Source organism: Lithobates pipiens, unplaced genomic scaffold (genome assembly GCF_037356315.1).
Source record: "Lithobates pipiens isolate NorthernLeopardFrog02 unplaced genomic scaffold, aLitPip1_a1.2 Scaffold_28, whole genome shotgun sequence".
Taxonomy (NCBI): Eukaryota; Metazoa; Chordata; class Amphibia; order Anura; family Ranidae; genus Lithobates; species Lithobates pipiens.
Window position 1 is genome coordinate 27,404,499 of NW_027507789.1, and position 18,007 is coordinate 27,422,505.

General features: G+C 43.9%; 1 pseudogene; it reads left to right on the forward strand.

Moving 5' to 3' along the window:
• The first annotated feature begins 705 nt into the window (after positions 1–705).
• On the forward strand, positions 706–873 carry LOC143937558 (U2 spliceosomal RNA; annotated as a pseudogene).
• The last annotated feature ends 17,134 nt before the right edge of the window (positions 874–18,007 follow it).

Here is an 18,007-nt window from a genome sequence, read left to right on the forward strand (position 1 = left end):
TAATAAACAAATAGTGTGCCATGTGGTTAAATAATGTGAGCACACTTCTCAGACAAAATAGTCTCCCAGAGAATGAGTTCTGTGTACCCACCATGTCTCCAAGGGGGTGACAGCTGACTAACAGGCAGATCATATGTGCTTCCGATCAGCCATAACATTATGATGAATTACCTAATATTAAGTTAGTCCCACTTTTGCCATCATAATAGCCCCATTGCTGCCAGTACAGGCCTGACCTGTAGCGGCTTGGATGCTACTAGACCACCACCACAGTTGAAAATTAAAATTGATCTGACCCTTCTAACCATTAGATAATGTAATGAAGGCTATGAAAACAAAAATATTTAGACTAAATTCTACTGGTGTATTGCCATCTTAACCTGCTGTTAAAGCACAAACTGAATGTCCAGCAGTCTTTTTAGGCACTTCTTTGGTTAGAATAGGTTTGAGCTGTAGAGACCTAGGTTGCAGTGCTGAGTACCAAACAGCAGATGCTAAATACTTGGTAATGATGGAGTACCTCCAAAGGCCAATATGTGGTAGTTCAAACAGCTCTCAGATCCATTGACTATGTGATACGAAGGCCTTAAAAAGTTATATATATATATTGCCTCTCATGAGTCAGCCAAATCCTCTTTCATTTGTGTTTCATATGCTTACCCTCCCAAATGCTGCATCCAAAAGTAGGAGAGTTTCAGCAACACGATCAGTTCTCGGCATTTTGGCTAAGATCAATTGTAGTATCTGTTCTTATGAGTGTCCAGTAGGGGTGCTACACCATGATTCTTACTTTTTGGTAGGAATGGCTGGCTGTATCGTATCTCTGGTGGTATGTTGTGGGTTCTGAAGACAAGTACCAGCTGGAGCAGAAACCGGGGAGCCCACAGGCAGCTGGGGCATGGGAGTAATTCCCCCAGGAAAATTAGATGGGCCCAGTTCCTCCTGATTTGAATAGATCTACCTTGTCTGGCCATGAACTGCTAGGGCAGCGGTGTCTGAGCCCCCTGGGAGTGGTTGCCCCAGGGGTTTCTTTAGTAACACTTGGGTGTGGGATCCCACTATGTTAACAGGCACATTGTCACAGAACTAAATACTTTTTATTAACACCGCCTCTATGGGCTAGGCCTTTAGGCTAAGTCCAGGGCACTTTTTGCTACCAGGCCTCAAGACCTAGCTAGTGCATATTGCACGGCCACTTTCTATTTTTATGCTATTTTTTTCTCCTGACATTTGTCACCTGTTTTATTTCACTGGATGAAGGGTATTTGTCCTCAGGCTTGTTCTGCAGTCTAGCGGGAGGATACTTGGCCATCAGGTTCCTTCCTCCCCATTACCTGGGGGGGTCTTTCTTCGGGAGAGACACTCGACCTAGTACTCGGTGGCCAGCTTTGGCTGGCCACAAGGAGAGGGGCTCGCCAGGGCTTTTGACTAGGTGGTCCAAGTTTGTAACCTTATACCTGTCAGGAGCCCTGCACCCTGGGTGTTCAGGGCAAGGTCCTACCCCCCCCCCCCCGTGTTTCATGTGGCACTTTTTTTGTACACTTAACAGTTTTTGTTTTTTCTCACATCACTGCAGTTTTGAAAAAAATCACCTCTGCCAATCGAGAAGCCTATGGGCAGGGCAGGGCTCAGTGTGGCTAGCTCCTGAATGACAGGTTTATGAATCATTAAAGACAATGCTGACAGCCATGCCCCCTGCAACATCGTTTCATTACAGTGTAGTGCAAGCAGGCACAGCCTACATTAGGGACAATGCTGCTTTAAATTAAAGTGTTACTAAACCCACAACAGAAAAATGTAAGTGTATATGCAGTAAAGCATGCTTGTTATACTTATTGGGGAACCTACGGGGTTAATCCTCTGCATTGTATAAAAAGGCTGTTTAAACCTGTCTTCTCTGATTCTTCATCTCTTTCACAGTTCCCAATCCATCTCCTGATAAAACATAGCCTTGGGGACAAGCTGCACATGCTCAGTTTGGCGTATATTGCTAGAGAGTTTTTTTTTCTTGGGAGGGTGCATGTGATCAGCACAGGGCCAATCAGCACTGTCCAGACAGAGAGTCAGGGATCCTGCAGCCTCATAGGACAGTCAGTAGAATGAAAACTCCTCCTAAAGCTTTAGCCAGACACTGATAGAAGTCACAAGACTGCTCTAACTGCTGATGAAAAAATGTATTTAGCAGTATAGATTTACTAAAACAATTGCATTTCCATGTTCTGTGCACTGTGGGAGACCAGATATAGTGAATACCGGGTCCTGGGTTTAGTAACGCTTTTAGTAGCAGTGCAGTAGGGTTGCCCCCCCCCCCCCCCCCCATCACGAGAAGCTGCACAAGTATTTGTGGGACTTTTTAAGGGGATGGGGGGGCTAATGGAAAATGAGTGCTAATGCACTTACAATTAAGTGCTGCAGCACAGATTTTTCCTTTGAATTAAAGGCTGCAAATTTACTTTAAGTCTGGCTATACGCTGTTTGAATTTCAACCAGTTTTTGATGATGGCTAAAAATTTGAGCCATGCATTGTCCAGCAGGCACTACTCAATTTCACAAAAGTCAGTTGTTCAATTGACTTTTGTTGAAGGTGTAGTCTGCAGTCACAATTTGGATATTCTGACTGCTAGGTGTCTGAGCCCCCTGGGAGTGGTTGCCCCAGGGGTTTCTTTAGTAACACTTGGGTGTGGGATCCCACTATGTTAACAGGCACATTGTCACAGAACTAAATACTTTTTATTAACACCGCCTCTATGGGCTAGGCCTTTAGGCTAAGTCCAGGGCACTTTTTGCTACCAGGCCTCAAGACCTAGCTAGTGCATATTGCACGGCCACTTTCTATTTTTATGCTATTTTTTTCTCCTGACATTTGTCACCTGTTTTATTTCACTGGATGAAGGGTATTTGTCCTCAGGCTTGTTCTGCAGTCTAGCGGGAGGATACTTGGCCATCAGGTTCCTTCCTCCCCATTACCTGGGGGGGTCTTTCTTCGGGAGAGACACTCGACCTAGTACTCGGTGGCCAGCTTTGGCTGGCCACAAGGAGAGGGGCTCGCCAGGGCTTTTGACTAGGTGGTCCAAGTTTGTAACCTTATACCTGTCAGGAGCCCTGCACCCTGGGTGTTCAGGGCAAGGTCCTACCCCCCCCCCCCCCCCGTGTTTCATGTGGCACTTTTTTTGTACACTTAACAGTTTTTGTTTTTTCTCACATCACTGCAGTTTTGAAAAAAATCACCTCTGCCAATCGAGAAGCCTATGGGCAGGGCAGGGCTCAGTGTGGCTAGCTCCTGAATGACAGGTTTATGAATCATTAAAGACAATGCTGACAGCCATGCCCCCTGCAACATCGTTTCATTACAGTGTAGTGCAAGCAGGCACAGCCTACATTAGGGACAATGCTGCTTTAAATTAAAGTGTTACTAAACCCACAACAGAAAAATGTAAGTGTATATGCAGTAAAGCATGCTTGTTATACTTATTGGGGAACCTACGGGGTTAATCCTCTGCATTGTATAAAAAGGCTGTTTAAACCTGTCTTCTCTGATTCTTCATCTCTTTCACAGTTCCCAATCCATCTCCTGATAAAACATAGCCTTGGGGACAAGCTGCACATGCTCAGTTTGGCGTATATTGCTAGAGAGTTTTTTTTTCTTGGGAGGGTGCATGTGATCAGCACAGGGCCAATCAGCACTGTCCAGACAGAGAGTCAGGGATCCTGCAGCCTCATAGGACAGTCAGTAGAATGAAAACTCCTCCTAAAGCTTTAGCCAGACACTGATAGAAGTCACAAGACTGCTCTAACTGCTGATGAAAAAATGTATTTAGCAGTATAGATTTACTAAAACAATTGCATTTCCATGTTCTGTGCACTGTGGGAGACCAGATATAGTGAATACCGGGTCCTGGGTTTAGTAACGCTTTTAGTAGCAGTGCAGTAGGGTTGCCCCCCCCCCCCCCCATCACGAGAAGCTGCACAAGTATTTGTGGGACTTTTTAAGGGGATGGGGGGGCTAATGGAAAATGAGTGCTAATGCACTTACAATTAAGTGCTGCAGCACAGATTTTTCCTTTGAATTAAAGGCTGCAAATTTACTTTAAGTCTGGCTATACGCTGTTTGAATTTCAACCAGTTTTTGATGATGGCTAAAAATTTGAGCCATGCATTGTCCAGCAGGCACTACTCAATTTCACAAAAGTCAGTTGTTCAATTGACTTTTGTTGAAGGTGTAGTCTGCAGTCACAATTTGGATATTCTGACTGCTAGCTGTGGCAAAAGCCCTGAAGGGGGACTCGTCCACCAGGGTCTTTATCTTAAGGTTAACCATTAAGCAGACCTATTTTCTTTAGGCCCTTAGCTCAGGTCTAAAATCGAACTATTGAGATGTTTTTCGTTTAGTTGGAGTTTACTTTCTTGCGCTGCTAGTGCCACCTAGCTGGTATTCTACAGACCTGGCTGTAAAAATGGGACTTGCTGATGTCATTATAAGGAAAGAGGTCATTAGGTGCGAAGACAGTTCTTGCACCATATATTGAAAATCACAACATACAGTAGTTCTGTAATGTAACATGAGTTTGCTGCATTGGGCTGCTAGTCACAAACTCTCATACACTGTTCTAAAATTGTTTGTCAGTGCCACCTGATGCCCTCTGTTGCACAAATCAGAGGGTAGAAAATCTCCTGGAAAAGTGACTCCTTCCCACTGTTTCATAAGGTGATTACTGACTAATCCCTTATGCCGTGTACATACGACCGGACTTTTTGACAGCAAGGTTCTGACGGAACAAATCCAGACAATGCGATCATGTGTGGGCTTCAACTGACCTTTTCTGTTGAAAAATCTGATGGACTTTAGAAATAGAACATGTTTCAAATCTTTCCGCCGGAACCAGTTCCTATCGAGAAAACCGCTCGTCTGTATGCAGGTCCGACAGACGAACAACAACGCTAGGGCAGCTATTGGCTACTGGCTAAGAATTTCCTTATTCTAGTCCGGTCGTACGTCATCACGTGTGAATCCATCGGATTTTGGTGTGATTGTGTGTAGTCATCAATACTGGTGCACTTACCCCGCATTCCCCAGTACACAGCATACACAAGGTATAGACATCAGTTCTAGCTCATCTTAAAGTGGTTGTAAAGGATGAAGGTTTATTGCCTTCATGCATACTTCTGTGTGGAGCAATGCCTCCAGCCCCCAATACTTACCTGAATCCCATCTCGATCTAGCGATGTGTATGAGAACCTTGGCTCTCCCAGGTCTCTCCCTCACCATTGGCTGAGATGGCAGTGGGAGCAAATAGCTACTGCCAATAACAGCCAGTAAGCCAATGAGGAGAGATCGGAGCCGAGCTGCGTTCCGTGTGTGAATGGACACACAGAGCAGCATCTTGGGAGTGAGCCTTCTTGGGTGCCCATAGCAAGCTGCTTGCTATAGGGGCACTAGGTAGAAGGGCGGGGCCTGGAACACCGGCAGGGGACCCAAAAAGAGGAAGATCTGGGCAAATCCACTGCACAGAGAAGGTAAGTATAACATGATTGTTATTAAAAATAAATAAATAAATGACCAAACCTTTACTATCACTCAAAGCAGTGTTGCCAACCTTCAGTATTTTTACCGGCAGTCAGTAAAAAACAGGCCCTTTTCTCCTGACAGTAAATGTAGTAACAGGAAAAGGTTGCCAGTAAAAATGATGGAGATCATTAGAGAGCCTATGCTTAGGGGGCACTCGTGTGTGATGTCATGGTGCAAGGGAACAGAGCGGTGTGACCAGAGCCTCGTGTGCGGGTCCACGGGATGGGAGCAAGGTAGGCCGGTAGCAGGACTGTTTGGACTGGAGTGGGCACAAGGGGCCATCTAGAATGGAAAGAGACTGCCACTGTGACTCGGGGGGGGGGGGGGGGGTGTTGTAGGTGACCTGTTCTGCTGCACACTGCTTTCAGTGTCACTGTGAGAGTCGATTTCATATGTGTGTGCGCCCATTCTAATTTCTTGCCCTCCTGAGGACTGTCCCTGAGCTACTTTACTTACTGTATCCAAAATAAAATAAATATGTTTTTTGCCTTAATATCGACCATATATCACATTGCTAATTGCATAGTGTACTTGTTTGTAGCCTAAATACTAAAATGTGCACTTAAAACTGTAATTTAGGAAATTTTGGAAAGGCCAGTAAAAACTTGCCTGTGCCAGTCAATTTTGGATGTTGTGTCACTAAATTTCAATCTAGTAGGTTGGCAACACTGACTTAAAGCCAGCCAAGCATGGCTAAAATGTTAATTTTCAAAATGTTTGTTCGATTTTCTAATGATTAATGAGGATAAATTGATGATCCTTTTCAACCAAGGTGAAGCGAAAAAATGGAAGGTGAAGGATTGAAATTACTTATCTAAATTAATGAAATTCTAACTGGTCATGTAGTCCTCAGGTCGAAAAATGATACTTATTGTAACATGCATACAATATACTAGTAAAAGTTTCATCTGGAATTACAACAAAAAGTGGATCTTCACCTGCCCCCACCACCCCTTTTCTTTCCTTTTTACCCCCACTCCCACTTACCGGGTGGTCTGTGCACATTTCAGATACTCATCCACCCAGAGGATCCAGCATTGTTCTGCTGAGATCCTCTTGTCTTCTGCCACCGCTCAGTCATGTGCTTCCGTGTTGCTTGTGACCTCATCTAGAGGCCCGCCGAGTTCAGCCAATGTACCTCCCAATGACGTGGCTCTAGGCACGCCTCCTTCCTCCTTTTCCAATAAAGGGCTATGGTTCCAGGGATATATGATGTGCATATTCTAGAAGGCACGGTGAGCACCTAGGTGAGCGACATGCAAGGGGTGGGCAGGGCTGTACGTTTTTCATAAAAATGAAGAAAGAAAGAACAAATAAACAAAAAAATAAATCCCAATCATAAACAAATAATTTCATAGAAATAAACAAAACAAAAAAAGGCGCTATTTATGTGCGGGGCGGTTTGGGGGTGAGGAGGGGTGGATTGGAGTGAAGTTCCCTCAGAGGGTAAAGATCCACTTTAAGTGGACATCAATGTTCTTTCTTTTAAATGATTATACAGTATAAGTTAAAAGAATGTACAAAAGAACAATACAAACAAAGGTTTCTGTTTAGAGTGAGCAACAAAATCATTACAATTCATATAATGTACAGTATATGTAAATATACTCCTAAATATGCAATATATGTATGAATTTAAGTCAGCCTCGCTTTGCATTATTCGTTTGTTGATTTCATAAGCAATAAAAGAAACATGTTTAATTCGTCTGGGAATCCATTCAAGTAGCAGATTTGAATTCATTTTTTTACAGACCTTTGACCTTGGCTGATTTGCAATTCTGTTACTGCATTGATTCATGTGGGTATGACTTCCCCCTCCTTGCACCACATCGATTAATGGAATTCATTACTACGTGAAAGTCCTTGCTGTATTGCGATCTCTTGTTACATTTTATTTCTGTTATGTTACATTTTTAAATAAAAAAAAAAATAGTGGGCTCCTTGATGGTATTATCAAATGAAGATTTTTTTTTCGAATTTTGTACAAATGTTTGAGCAACAATTTAACCTTGCATGGCCAACTTTACACTCCAGTCTGAGCACCTCAACGGCCAATAGAGAAGTATTTGTGTTGACTATTCTCTGTATAAGTGCCAGTAATGCCGTGTACACACAACCGGACCTTCCGGCAGAATAGGTCAGACGGAATCATTCCGTCGGATATTCCGATCGTGTGTGGGATAATCCTATCATTTTTCGTTAAAAAAATCCAGACGGACCGAGAAATAGAACATGTTTCAAATCTGTCTCTCGGACTCAAATCCTATAAGGAAAACTGTTTGTCTGTGTGCTGGCCGGACCAAATACGACGCTAGGGCAGCTATTAGCTACTGGCTATTGAACTTTCTTTTCTAGTTCCGTAGTACGTCATCACGTTGAAAACGAACAGACTTTCGAACGGACTTTAGTCAGTCATAACTCCGTTGAAAGTCTGTTGAGAAGACCGTCGGACCTTTTCTGCTGGAAAGTCCGGTCGTGTGTACGCGGCATAAGGAACAGCAAAGATTTCTGCAAAGAGGAAGTCTTATTGTTTTTGTAATTTCTAAAGTTAATGTTTTTAAATCTAGTTGTGCTATTTTAGGACTTCTAACGAAAAGAAAGCAGTTATGTTGGTACAATGACTATATGTGTAACACATCAGCTTACCATCCAGGAAATGATCAACAGCCACCTGGGAACTCAACCTCAGTTTCTTTTTATCTGTCACATTAAGTCTTTCAACATACTTTGGGCCTGAAAAGCATTATATGACATTTTGTAATATGCTGGCTGGAACCTAAACGAGTTACACCCTTTGTTTTGTTGTGAGTAAAAAGGTTACTGTAGATGTTTGGCCAGTCTAGCTACATAGATGGGCGTTTTAGGAAAAATTTGGTGCTTTGTGACGCCTTAAAGATGACCTTTTATATATAAACAGATCTTAAAATTTTGGATTTGATGTCAATTTAAAAAAAAAGAACACAATCCCCTCTGGATAAACAATATGATTCTCAAAGCTTTTAGTAAACTGCCAATTTATACATTTTCTGTTCTGTTGAAATTGTTGTTTTTTTTGCCCACAACACCCTTTCTAAAATAGATTTTTAAGAAGCCAACCACTTCTTATTAGAAGCTAATTATTTTCATTTTATTAATGGTTAAGGTAAAAGTCCAGGCTATTCCTAACTATGACCAAACCTGCTCCCACCTCCCTACTAACTTCTATCCTAACTACCCTGTAAAAGGAAGAAGCTTATACTTAAACACTTAAACTTAAATAGGAAAAAATATGGAGCCAGATAAGCCAGAACCCGCCTTTAAAGGCCCAGGATGGGAGACATTTAAAAAATATATAAATTTTACTGTACAAAGATTATAAAAACAGAGGCATGCAAGCCTAAAATAGATCGATCAATAAATGTATACATAGTCTCTACTATGGTACCGGAAGACCATAAATATAGGTGTTAGAGAATAGCATCCCTTGTAGAGCTATATGCTTCTGGTAACCCAGTCTACCATGTCAATGTTTTGACAATAATGCGACTTCTTCAGGACCCAATGAGACAGGGTAGAGCAACAGATATTGCAGTTGATCACATGGACACAGCAAAGTACAGGCCTGGGGGTGGGCACAGGGACAACAAGGCCACAAACTGGTGGTGGTTACCGCCATGAACAGAGACAATGAAATCTAAAATTAACATTGCAAGAAGGACAGCCGCACTTAAGACACCAGTAGTGGTCTTGTTGGGTCAATTGTGTGAACTTGTGTCATAGGAGGTCATCATAGGGCCCTGTCATATAACCAAGGAGTTTAGTTATACCTCTAAATATAAATATATATATATATATATATATATATATATGTATATATATATATATATATATATATATATATATATATATATATATATATATATATATGTATATATATATATATATATATATATATATATATATACAGTGGTGTGAAAAAGTGTTTGCCCCCTTCCTCATTTCCTGTTCCTTTGCATGTTTGTCACACTTAAGTGTTTCGGAACATCAAACCAATTTAAACAATAGTCAAGGACAACACAAGTAAACACAAAATGCAATTTGTAAATGAAGGTGTTTATTATTAAAGGTGAAAAAAAATCTAAACCATCATGGCCCTGTGTGAAAAAGTGATTGCCCCCCTTGTTAAAACATACTATAACTGTGGTTGTCCACACCTGAGTTCAATTTCTCTAGCCACACCCAGGCCTGATTATTGCCACACCTGTTCACAATCAAGGCATCACTTAAATAGGAGCTGCTTGACACAGTAAGGTCCACCAGAAGATCCTTAAAAGCTACACATCATGCCGAGACCCAAAGAAATTCAGGAACAATTGAGAAAGAAAGTAATTGAGATCTATCAGTCTGGAAAGGGTTATTAAGCCATTTCCAAAGCTTTGGGAATCCACCGAACCACAGTGAGAGCCATTATCCACAAATGGCGAAGACATGGAACAGTGGTGAACCTTCCCAGGAGTGGCCGGCCGCCCAAAATTACCCCAAGAGCGCATCGACGACTCATCCAAGAGGTCACAAAAGACCCCACAACAACGTCCAAGGAACTGCAGGCCTCACTTGCCTCAGTTAAGGTCAGCGTTCATGCCTCCACCATCAGGAAAGACTGGGCAAAAATGGCCTGTATGGCAGAGTTCCAAGGAGAAAACCACTGCTGAGCAAAAAGAACATCAAGGCTCGTCTCAATTTCTCCACAACACATCTTGATGATCCCCAAGACTTTTGGGACAACATTCTGTGGACCGATGAGACAAAAGTGGAACTCTTTGGAAGGTGTGTGTCCAAGTATATCTGGCGTAGAAGGAACACTGCATTTCATAAAAAGAACATTATACCAACAGTAAAATATGGTGGTGGTAGTGTGATGGTCTGGGGCTGTTTTGCTGCTTCAGGACCTGGAAGACTTGCCGTGATAAAAGGAACTATGAATTCTGCTGTCTACCAAGAGATCCTGAAGGAGACTGTCCGACCATCTGTTCGTGTACTCAAGCTGAAACGAACTTGGGTTCTGCAGCAGGACAATGATCCTAAACACACCAGCAAGTCCACCACCGAATGGCTGAAGAAAAACAAAATGAAGACTTTGGAGTGAAGTCCTGACCTGAATCCTATTGAGATGTTGTGGTATGACCTTAAAAAGGCCGTTCATGCTCGAAAACCCTCTAATGTAACTGAATTAGGACAATTCTGCAAAGATGAGTGGGCCAAAATTCCTCCAGGACGCTGTAAAAGCCTCATTGCACGTTATCGCAAACGCTTGGTTGCAGTTGTTGCTGCTAAGGGTGGCCCAACCAGTTATTAGGTTTAGGGGGCAATCACTTTTTCACACAGGGCCATGATGGTTTGGATTTTTTTTCACCTTTAATAATAAACACCTTCATTTACAAATTGCATTTTGTGTTTACTTGTGTTGTCCTTGACTATTGTTTAAATTGGTTTGATGTTCCGAAACACTTAAGTGTGACAAACATGCAAAGGAACAGGAAATGAGGAAGGGGGCAAACACTTTTTCACACCACTGTATATATATATACTACATGTCTTTGGTATAAAAAACTAAATCCCAAGTGTATATTAACCACTTTGAATATGCCCACAGTCTGGGAGATCTATTGTTGCTGGGGGGGGGGGATATGGGGTGATCTATTGCTGTAGGGGGATCTATTGTTGCTGGGGAGATCTATCATTAATGGGAGAGATTTATAATTGCTGGGGGGTCTATTGTTGCTGGGAGGGATCTATTGTTGCTGGTGAATATATAGTTGTCCTGAGGGATCTATTGTTGCTGGGGAGATGTCTTGTTCTTGGGGGATCTATTGTTGCTGAGGGAATCTATTATTGCTGGGGGATCTAACAGGATATTACATAGTTACATAGTTAGTCAGGTTGAAAAAAGACACAAGTCCATCCAGTTCAACCTTAAAAACAAATAAATAAAATAAAAAATAATCGTACAATCCAAATACCCAATTTTATGCCCACAATTGATCCAGAGGAAGGCGAAAAAAAACCCCCAGCAGAGCATGCTCCAATTTGCTACAGCAGGGGAAAAAAATTCATTCCTGATCCCCCCAGAGGCAATCGGATTTTCCCTGGATCAACTGTACCTATGTTAGTACCCAGTTATATTATGTACATTCAGGAAAGTATCCAGGCCTTTCTTAAAGCAATCTACTGAGCTGGCCAGAACCACCTCTGGCGGGAGTCTATTCCACATTTTCACAGCTCTAACTGTGAAGAAACCTTTCCGTACTTGAAAATGAAATCTCTTTTCCTCTAGACGTAAAGAGTGCCCCCATGTCCTCTGGGTTGACCGTACAGAGAACAACTCAACACCAAGTTCACTATATGGACCCCTAATATATTTGTACATGTTGATCATATCCCCCCTTATTCTCCTCTTCTCAAGAGTGAATAAATTCAGTTCCTCTAATCTCTCCTCATAGCTGAGCTCCTCCATGCCTCTTATCAGTTTGGTTGCCCTTCTCTGCACTTTCTCCAGTTCCCCGATATCCTTTTTGAGAACTGGTGCCCAAAACTGAACTGCATATTCCAGATGAGGTCTTACTAATGATTTGAACAGGGGCAAAATGATATCTCTCTCTCTGGAGTACATACCTCTCTTAATACTGGAAAGGACTTTGCTCGCTATGGAAACCGCAGCTTGGCATTGCATGCTATTATTGAGCTTATGATCTACCAAAACCCCCAGATCCTTCTCCACTATGGATCCCCCCAGTTGTACTCCCCCTAGCATGTATGATGCATGCATATTCTTAGCCCTCAAGTGCATAACTTTACATTTATCAACATTAAACCTCATCTGCCACATAGTCGCCCAATTAGACAGAGCATTGAGGTCGGCTTGTAAATTGGAGACATCCTGTAAGGATGTTATTCCACTGCATAGCTTGGTGTCATCTGAAAACACGGAAATGTTATTTTTGATCCCAGACCCAATATAATTTATAAAGATGTTAAAAGGTAAGGGTCCCAACACTGAACCTTGGGGTACACCACTGATAACCTTAGACCATTCAGAGTAAGAATCATTAACCACTACTCTCTGAATTCTGTCTTTTAGACAGTTTTCTATCCATTTACAAACTGATATTTCCAAACCTGTAGACTTTACCTTACACATGAGCTGTGTGTGGGGAACTGTATCCAACGCTTTTGCAAAATCCAAGTATACCACGTCCACAATATTAAAACATGACGCTTATTAAAACAAAAAACAAAAACAAAAAAAAACTACTTACCGTGCAGTTTTTAAAATTGCTTATTTGATTTAGAGATTTATTTAAAAGCTTTGTTTATGTTAAAAGATTATTTAATTAATACGTTAAAAAAATTATGTTTGTTTACATTGATAATTTTTTTTTTTAATTAAAAATGTTTAAAATACATTTTAAAATGTTTGTTAACATTTATTTATAAGAGTGTGTGTATGTATGTGTGTATGTGTTTTATATATATATATATATATATATATATATATATATATATATATATATATATAGAAAGGCCAGTATGGTGGCCTGAAATTATGGGAGGAGCCCGGTGGAGTATTTAACCAGCCGTCCGCCCGTCTTCCTCGTCGGTTTCGGTGCGCGATATCTGATACGTCAGACATCAAGGGCCGACTATCCAGACCAGATGCAGTGAGCCTGTTCGTGAGTTCCCGCGTTATTCGTTTCCGTCTTGACAACTCGTCTTCCCGTACATCAGCGTCCGTGGGTTTCGCCGTCGGAGTGTCGTCGTACCCATCGAATTTGTCGTTTCACGTTGGGCCGGCTGTCGCAGGTTTGGCTTCGGCATCCCCTTTTCAATTATGTATTTCGATGTACCATCGACATTCCCTGTACTCTCGACCCGCTCGCTTCTTTTAAATCGAATGTTTTACTGTGGCCCTCGTACGCATGTCACTATTTTCTATTTTCGATGTAGTCGTTATCACTTTTCGACACGTTCGATTACGCCACGTCAGGCGATTCATTCGCAGGTACGGCATTCGAAACCATTCGTCTGCCCGAGCATTTCTATTAGTATCGGTCGAATCGTTCGACTCACAGCCGACTGCTTGTTACGACAAGGCAAGCAGTCCACACGTTTCGCTTTGTCTGCTCCAGTTCGAATATATGTCTCTTCATTCATGCAGTTATGTTATGTATCTTATTTTATCTCATGTCAAATCATTTCACTCCCAGTCATTTCTACCGTTTCAAATCATTTCTGTCACTAGTCGCGCTCCGGCGCGAATCTTGTCGCACCTCTGGTGCACCGATTCGCTTTGAAGTGCCCCAGGGTTCGGCCTCATTTCTGTACATGCTCCAGAGACTGAATCACTCGCAGGTTCACGCACGGTCCCTGATTCTCGTCTCTGTCATGGCATACCATTTCTGTCACTTATTACGCTCCAATTCGAATCCTGTCGCATTCCTCTATGCACCGATTCGTCCTGGTGTGCCCAGCGGCTACGCCTCATTTCGGTACATGCTCCAGAGACGGATTCTTTGTAACCTACAGTCCAGTCGTTGAATCCTGTCTCTGTCATGGGACATCATTTCTGTCACTTATTACACTCCAATTCAAATCCTGTCGCATTTTTTATGCACCGATTCGTTCTGGTGTGCCCAGCTGCTACGCCTCATTTCAGTACATGCTCCAGAGACGGGTTCTTTATTGCTACCATCAGTCCAGTCGTTGAATCTTGTCTCTGTCATGGGATATCATTTCTGTCACTTATTACGCTCCGATTCGAATCCTGTTGCGTTTATTTATGCTCCGATTCGTCCCGGTGTGCCCAGCTGCTACGCCTCATTTCAGTACATGCTCCAGAGACGGATTCTTTGTTGTAACCATCAGTCCAGTCGTTGAATCTTGTCTCTGTCATGGCATATCATTTCTGTCACTTATTACGCGCCAATTCGAATCCTGTCGCATTCCTTATGCACCGATTCGTTCTGGTGTGCCCAGCTGCTACGCCTCATTTCAGTACATGCTCCAAAGACAGGATTCATCTGTTTGGTTCAAGGGCTCGTCCTCTGATTCTTGTCTTTGTCATGGGTTTTTCATTTCATTTCACCTATCACGTTCCGGTACGAATAGTCACATCGGTGTACCAAATTCGTCTCGGCGTGCCCCAGGAATGGCCTCATTTCAGTACATGCTCCAGAATCCGTTTCGTGCTCGGTCGCAAGTTGTGGCATGGCGATCCGGATCTCTGTCATGGCAGGTTCTCTCATTTCACTGTCACATACCGCTTCCCGGCTTGGGTCCAGTTGATTCTTCAATGTTTGGATGCCTGCCGGGGGGCCTTGCTCCTCGGCCTCATTTCATTATAGATTGCCTTCAAAAGGGAAACACAGCTTCGTTTAGGCGTGTCTCGCTGTTTTCTCCACATACAAGCGCAGACTTCTTGCAATCGTTGCAAACACACATCCAAGCGTAGACTTCTTGCAATCGTTGCAAGCACGCATCCAGACATAGACTTCTCGCAATCGTTACAAGCACGCATTCGAGCATTGATCTCTTGCACTTATTACTAGCACGCATTCGAGCATAGACCTCTTGCAATCGTTGCAAGCACGCATTCGGGCATAGACCTCTTGCAATCGCTGCAAGCACGCATTCGAGCATAGACCTCTCGCGGTCATTACAAGCACGCATTCGAGCATAGACCTCTTGCAATCGTTGCAAGCACGCAGTCGAGCATAGACCTTTTGCATTCATTACAAGCACGCATTCGGGCATAGACCTCTTGCAATCGCTGCAAGCACGCATTCGAGCATAGACCTCTCGCGGTCATTACAAGCACGCATTCGAGCATAGACCTCTTGCAATCGTTGCAAGCACGCATTCGAGCATAGACCTTTTTGCATTCATTACAAGCACGCATTCGGGCATAGACCTCTTGCAATCGCTGCAAGCACGCATTCGAGCATAGACCTCTCGCGGTCATTACAATTACGCATTCGAGCTTAGACCTCTTACACTCATTACAAGCATGCATTCAAGCATAGACCTCTTGCAATCGTTGCATGCAGGCATTCGAGCATAGACCTCTGGCGATCATTGCAAGCACGCATTCGAGCATAGACCTCTTGCACTCATTACAAGCACGCATTCGAGCATAGTTCTCTTGCAATCATGGCAAGCACGCATTTGAGCATAGACCTCTTGCAATCGTTGCAAGCAGGTGTCCAGGCACAACTTGTTGCAATCATTGCTGGCAGGCACTTCTGGCTTGCTCAATAGATTGCTTTAGGGAAGACCTGGATACCTTCCTAAATGTACGTTGTATTACGGGGTACTTATATTTATAGGTGTAGTTGATCCAGGGAAAAATCCGATTGCCTCTCGAGGGGTCAGGAAGGAATTTTCCCCGGCTGTAGCAAATTGGCCTATGCTCTGTTGGGTTTTTTTTTGCCTTCCTCTGGATCAGCTGCGGGCGTAGAATTGGGTGTCGGGTTGTGTGATACCTTATTTATTTTGATTTGGTTGGACCGGATGGACTTCTGTCTTTTCCGGCCTGGCTACCCATGAAGCCTACCATAATTCCTTGCAGTCGTTGCAGGCACGAGTCCTGGCACAACTCCTTGCATTAGTTGCAGGCACGCATCCTAGCATTACATCTTGCAGTCATGGCAAGCACGCATCCTGAGTAACATCTTGCAATCATCACAAGCACGCATCCAAACATGCGTTCAAGCACAACTCCTGTAGTCTTCGCAGTGCACATGCGGTAACACGAATGGCTCACAGTCACTACGTATACATCTCCAGTGACAAACTCCCGGGCAATTGTCGCAAGCACATGTTTAAACACTACTTTAGTCACGCCAAGGCTCATGACTTAGCATAACTTCTTGCAATCATTCATTGGCAAGCACGTTCTCAGTGGCACACAAACTGGCTACACGTCATTTTCAGCAGCACTTAATTGGCCTCTCGTCTCCCGTGGCTTTCTTACAAACCATTCACTGTTGTCTGTCTATCCGTCTCTTCCTTAGGACAGTTGAGTTCAGCTTCCGTCCCGCACCAGGATCATGTTGTCACACGCAACTGGCTTCTTCCTGTAGCACGCCCAGGCTATTTCTAGCCAGCGTTCAACATTTCTTATCCTTACAGTGCACGGAGAGCCATCTGTCGTTACGGCCCATACAGCAAGATCCCCACCTCGGGGCATCCAGAGGCATCAGCCCATAGCCAACGGCAAACGCTCGCCATCACAACTGCCATCTTTAGGGGCATATTATATCCTCGCATATTCTCCAGTCTAGTCGTCCAAAAGACACCTACAGTCCCTACACGGCATGTTGAGTCGCTATGCGCATCATCCCTCAGGGTCGCGCCTTGTGTCACACTTAGTGGTTTTACTGTCCCTCTCACAGGATCCAGAGCAAGTCCTCAGCCTGGATCCCGCGGCAATAGCAGTCCTTGCTATGCGGGAGGAATTCCTATCGTCTGGGAATGGCGTCTCCCTGTTCATTCCCTCCGTGTCTTCCCTTTCGCCCCAGGTGATGACCGACGCAGCGGCCTCCACGGGCTTGCGGCTGTTTTTTGGCCACCTCCGGCTCGCAGCTCCCTGGCCTCCCCAGTTACTGGCAATTCCTGGCTGCGCCAAGGAGTCCTCTCGGTTGATTATGTCCTTCCTACGTCAACTGGTCCAGCTCTTGTTGTTGTTTCAGTTCAACATCTATTGTTCCTTTATCCACGGTAAGTTCAATCAGGCAGCGGACGCCCTCTCCCGCTGTAACCTTGTCTCTTTTCGATCAGGTACCCGGAGCCGGACCAACATCAGCAGCTATCCCGGACTGGTCTCAACTAACCCTGGATTAGCCCCTCACCTCCTAGCGGCTACCCAACTTATCGATCACTCCCTTTCCCGCAATACCCTCAAGGCCTATCAGTCAGCCTGGAGGGCCTTTAACCGCTTCATCACGTATCACAGCACAGTGACGTCCCGTGTCAAGCGAGTCGTAGCCTTCATTTCCTACTGCCACTCGCAGTTGGTGTTATCCGTTAATACGATCCGGCTATACCTGACCGGTGTACAACATTTCACGTCCCTCCAGGACCCTACCGTACCCTCCTTATTTTCTTACCACACCGTTCGGGCTGTTATGCGCAGTGTCCAGAAGCGCCAGCCGATGGCCGGCACCAAACCACCGCCTTTCACAGGAGACGTTCTAGAACTATGTCAGATATCCTGGCCACTTCACCTTTCGGTCTCCACATGAGTGGCATTTACAAGCAGCCATACACCTGGCCTTCTACGGCTTCTTACGGCCAAGCCAGTTTACTTGTAGTAGCCTCACAGCACGCATGCTGTACAAGCACCACCTGGTCCGATACGAAGACCATTTCATCTTACACTTAGCAGTCTCCAAGACGCAGCAGCTT